The following is a 5496-nucleotide window of genomic DNA, read 5'->3' as shown; positions in this document are numbered from 1 at the left end:
ATTCTCTGCCTCACACATACCAAAGTTCCAGACTCTCAGAACATAAAGCACATTGTTTTTACAGTTCCGGTACTGTGAGCCACTGTTCCCGCCTCTGGCACCACTGGCCAGGGGCCAGCCCTGCGAGCACATCCTCCAAAGGACAGCGGTCCCCGTCCTGGTGCGTTAAGTCCCCTCTTACACGCGTACCAGTTATACCAGACTTTGATAAATAGCGGACACATGTTGTAATCCGTGGTGTCATTACTAAAAGAACAATTTTTAGAAGCATACACAGAAAGAAATTGGCGTCTTACCTTACACCGTGTAAAAAAACTAATGCAAAGTGGATCAAAGGCCTAAGCATATGAGCTGAAACTATAAAACTCTTGGAAGAAAAGAGGGGAAAAGCTTCATGACACTGGACTTGGCAGTGATTTCTTGGGTATGAAAAGACAGATAAGTTAGACTTCATCGAAATTAAAAACGTGTATCTAAGGATACTCTCAACAGAGGCAACCCACAAAATGAGAGAAAGTATTTGTAGATCATTTACCTGATAAGGGTCAATGTTTAGAATTTGTAAAGAACATCTATAACTTAACAGTAAGTTTAAAAAGACATATTTTTAAATGGGCAAAGGATTTGAGTAGACATTTCTCCAAGGGGCACTTGGGGGGCTCAGTCAGTTGGCTGTCCAACTCTGGCTCAGGTCATGATCTCATAGTTCATGAGTTCGAGCCCCGTGTCAGGCTCTCTGCTGACAACTCAGAGCCTGGAGCTGCTTCAGATTCTGTGTCTCCCTCTCTCTCTGCCCCTCCCCCACTCATGCTTGCTCACGCTCGCTCTCTCTTTCTCTCTCTCAAAGATAGACATTGAAACATAAAAACCAACTGTATAGTATCTCTAGAAACACATCTTAAAAACAGGATATCAGAAGATAAACGGATGGGAAAAAGAACCACCCTATAGTAACGTTAGACAAAATAGGCTCTGGACCATATGGTTAATTTCAGTAAAATTACTGAAGAAATATTTAATTTACCAGCAATAAGTAACAGTTTGAAATTTGTATGCATCTAGTAAAACACCTTGAACCATATAAAGCAAATATTTCCAGAACTATCAGGAGAAATTGGCAAGTTTACAACTACAATGGGAGATTTTAAAATACCTCTCTGATAGACGAAGCAAAAATGTGAGTAATGGTATAGAAGATTTGAATAATCCAAGTAACCAAGCTGACCTATTCGACATTATGTAGAATGTAACGCACCTGATAATTGCAAAGTCAGGTCTCTAGGGCTTCTGAAATGTTTACACGGCATGGCTATGTTCTAGACCATAAAGTAAGTCCCAGTACATACCAGGGACTGAGAAAGAATGTGCTTTCTGGCTACAATTCAGAATACCAGACATCAGCAATGGAAAGATAAATAGGAAATTCGCGTTTGGAAATAAATGTCTAAACAGTGAGTGAACAAAGAAATCACGTAACGAAAACTAGAAGGTGGGTTTCAGTTAAAGAATGATAATAAAACCCTCCACATTAAAACTTGAGGGAAGCTGTTAGAGCTTTGTAGACTGATGTGGATAGCCTTAAGTTCCTACGTCATAAAAGTGAAACAAAATTAATGAGCAGAGTATATAACTCAACTTAGAAGAAAAAAAATTATCCAAAAGAAGTACAAGAAATGGGGAAACTACTGAAATAAGAACAAATATACAATAAGAAGGATTAACAAAGCCAAAAGATTCTTGAAGAAATATAATAAAGTTGATAAACCCCTGATGAAGCCGACAAAGCAAAAAAGTGAAAAGACACAAATTAGGTAAAGAATAGTTTTCAGGGGCGCCTGGGCAGGGGCTCAGTCGGTTGAGTGTCCGACTTCAGCTCAGGTCATGATCTCTCGGTTCATGGGTTCAAGCTGCAAGTCAGGCTCTGTGCTGACAGCTCAGAGCCTGGAGCCTGTTTCAGATTCTGTGTCTCCTGCTCTCAATGCCCCTCCCCCACTCATGCTGTCTCTCTCTCAAAAATACACAAACTATTAAAAAAATAATCTTTTTAAAGAATACAAAAAACAAATGGAAGAGAATGAAAAGATCTAACACACAAGCCCCAGAATAAGAGGAAAACATTAATGGGTAGATACAATACTTAAAGAAATAACAGGGGCGCCTGGGGGCTCAGTCGATTGAGTGTCTGACTTCGGCTCAGGTCGTGATCTCTCGGTTCGTGGGTTCGAGCCCTGCGTCGGGCTCTGTGCTGACTGGGGCCTGTTTCAGATTCTGTGCCTCCCTCTCTCTCTGCTCCTCTCCCACTCGTGGTCTGTCTCTCTTTCTCAAAAATAAATTGTAAAAAAATTTTTATTAAAAAAAAAAAGAATAGTTTTCAGGAAGAAAGTATCACTGCAGATCCTACAGTCGTTGGAAAGGTGAGAGGACACTGCAAACGACTCTAATACAAATTTTTGATGAAACAAGCAACTTCCTAGGACAATTCAGCCTTAACAAAAACAGACTGTAGAAGATACCGAAAATCTCACTCATTCTATATTTATTAAATAAATAAAACTCTTCCCACAAAATAAAATCCAGGCTCAGATGGCTATATTAATAAATTCCTCAAACATTTCAGGAAGAAGGGATATTAGTGTTAAGTTTTCTAGAGAAATGAGTATAGTCATGACACCAAAACCAGACCAATGACGTTAGAAGAATGGAAAATTACAGATCAACCTCATGAACACAGATGCAAAAATTATTTTAACAATATTAGCAGACCAACTCCAACAATTTGTAGAAAGAATAATAGTTTATGGCCAAACTGACCTCATTCCAGGAATGGTCCATTTAACATTTGGAAATCAGTGTAATTCACTCTCTGAATAGAACAATGGAGAAAAATTGTTATTTCAGTAAAGGCAGAAGCAGTTGATAAAATTCACCACTCATATGTGATAAAATTCTGAACAAACGAGAAGTAGAATGTCAAATCTTTTCTTCTTCATGGGAAATCCCAGGATCTTGAGATTTTATTGTACTTGGAAACTAACAACTTGCCACAATTTCATTAATGCTGGTAAAAGACATGAGCTTCCTGGGATAGAGACAAAAGAGTTTTTTCCCACAGCAATAGCAGTAGCCAGAATATGATTTTCTTGCCTAGTTCTTGGAGCCTCAGTTCTCATAAAGCAACTCAAGGAGGGCCCGGTGATGCTGCACATACAGTGAGTTACATTACAGGAAGAACCCCAAGCTTAGGGAACCCAGGTATTTTATTTTGGACTGCAGGCAAGCCTGCCAGACCTTTGTCATAGAGGAAGATATCTTTGTTATACTGGACATGTAATCATTTTCATGTAGTAGGTGTTCGTTACTAAGCCGGTTTGCAACTCTACCTTTATGACACTAGCTGAGGTGCTTCATAGTGAATAGATGTAGCCTCTCACTTAAGTGATCTGTTCAAGACATTGCCACATCTCTACAAGAACAATCTGGTTTCCTCTGTTAAACAGTCTGAATAGTTCTCTGTGTGTGTAATATCCGGTGGCCTATTTCTGCTTTGATAGAGTAGTAGAGTTTAGTGATGATAGAATTTAATGGTAAATGCGTGGTTTTGATATTCATATTTATGGTAAGTGAATTTAATGACAGTAATTGATTTAGCACTAGAGTGTACTGACACATAACGACAGTGGCCCCCCCTTATCTGCAAGGAGCACTTGCCCAGATCCCCGGTGGATGCCTCAGACCTCAGTACCAGCCAGGCCCTCCCGATACACTGTTTCTTCTATTTCTACAGACCAGTGATAAAGTTTAATCTGCAAATTCGGCACAGTCAGATTAACAACAGTCTACTAATAAAACAGTTATAATGTAGTATAATAAAGGTTATATGAATGTGGTCCTCTCAAATTAGCTCACGTTGTACGTAGCCTAGCTTTCTTGTGATGAGGAGATGGTACAGTGCCCACGTGATGAGACGGAGGGAGGGAGTGGCGCAGGCACTGGGATGGAGCGTTGGGCCACCCCTGCCCTCCTGACAGTGCTTCAGAAGGAAGACCGTCTGCTGCTGCAGCGTGCTTGGCCGCCCCTGCCCACCGACGATGGAGCCTCGGGAAGGGAGACCGCAGACCAGGGGAGGGCTACTGTCTGCTGCTCAGCCGTGTTGGGTTTGGCGCAATCCGTGTGCTTTATTGTTGATTTCTCCCTTCTTTTCTTCATCTCTATAGATTGGAAAGCAGGAGTTCCCTCCTACAAAGAATGTTCTACAGCACTTAGGAAAACACCACAGTAGTGGCAAGATGATGTGATTAAGTGGGCTCAGTAAGTGGGTTTCGCTGTGTGGTAATAATCGACATTGTGGCCTACTCTTAAAATCTAGCAGCTGTTGTTTTACAATATTAAGGTTTTCTCTATATTAAAAACAAAATTTTAATGTTTATAAACTTTATATTCCAACTTGTTAGAGACTTCAAGCTTCATATTTTGGATTAGAAAAAATGGTCATGTCTATTTTAAAAACCTTTGTTTAAAAACCTTTGTTAAATCACTGTTTTTTAAAACAGTGACCATGAGAAGATTTATTGTTTCAGAGTCCATTAAACGGTTTCCATACATGAAAAATATACTTTGCCTGAAATTCTTAGTTCCAGTTTTTAGTTTAAGACTCCTAGTGGGCCACAGGATAACAGTTAAGTAAACTGAATTTGAATTTGTAACTGTATAGAATGTGTCTGTTTTTAAGCTTCCACGGTAATTAAATTAATGCTGTGATCCATTGAATGTGTTTCTGACTTTAATGTAAAACGTTCAGATGTATTTTTCCTGTTTTCATGAGGAAGAGTGAGCCCACATGCACTTGGTAAAGCACTTAAGAAGTCACCAAAGTGCTCATCTGTGTTTTGTAGTAAATTCTGTTAGTGGTCAAAGTGTAAATTGCAACAATTTTCCAAACCTAATTTTATGCCTTATCTGATAACATATATATTTGGTTACTTTTTCAAAGTAATATACTGGGTTTTTTTTTTTGAGGAGGGGGGTTTACAAATAGTTTATTGTCAAGTTGGTTTCCATATTACACCTAGTGCTCATCCCCACAACAAAGTAACATACTGTTTAAAGTTGCAGCTTTACCAATATTGAGATGAACATTTAAATACACATTTTCTTCAAATGTTTAAAATGTGTAGAGCATTCAGTAGTAGCTATCCTTGGTTAAAAGTTGCTCATTTAACATTTATACTTGACATATTTGTAGTTAATAAAGGCAGAATCTAGAGTGCCATTGTAAATTTAATACTTTCTTCAGGTTTGATGGCATTTTCCAAGTGTGAATTAGCTTTCCAGTGTAGTGTCCGTGTGGAATACACATGGATGGGAAGGCTAACGATCAAACGACTGGATTTCAAAATTTTTCTCTTTTAAGGGATTTTGGGTTTTATTTCATATAGTAATTTGTCTCCAGGTATCACCAGATCCACCCCAAATGTCTAGCAGGAATTAGGCTTCAGA

General features: G+C 39.0%; 1 protein-coding gene across 2 annotated transcripts in view; it reads left to right on the top strand.

Annotated features, from left to right (window-relative positions):
- The window catches only part of RBM44 (RNA binding motif protein 44), a 32574-nt gene extending 27811 nt beyond the window's left edge, over positions 1–4763 (top strand). For both annotated transcript variants that reach the window (XM_077757534.1, XM_077757525.1), the window contains exon 15: positions 4215–4763. The gene's annotated coding sequence lies outside the window, so the exon portion shown is untranslated. The remainder of the gene's footprint in view (positions 1–4214) is intronic.
- Positions 4764–5496: the final 733 nt, after the last annotated feature.

This window comes from Crocuta crocuta, unplaced genomic scaffold (genome assembly GCF_008692635.1).
Source record: "Crocuta crocuta isolate KB4526 unplaced genomic scaffold, BGI_CrCroc_1.0 scaffold290, whole genome shotgun sequence".
NCBI lineage: Eukaryota > Metazoa > Chordata > Mammalia > Carnivora > Hyaenidae > Crocuta > Crocuta crocuta.
The sequence above is the reverse complement of the archived record's forward strand: the minus strand, read 5'-3'. Positions and strand labels throughout refer to the sequence as shown.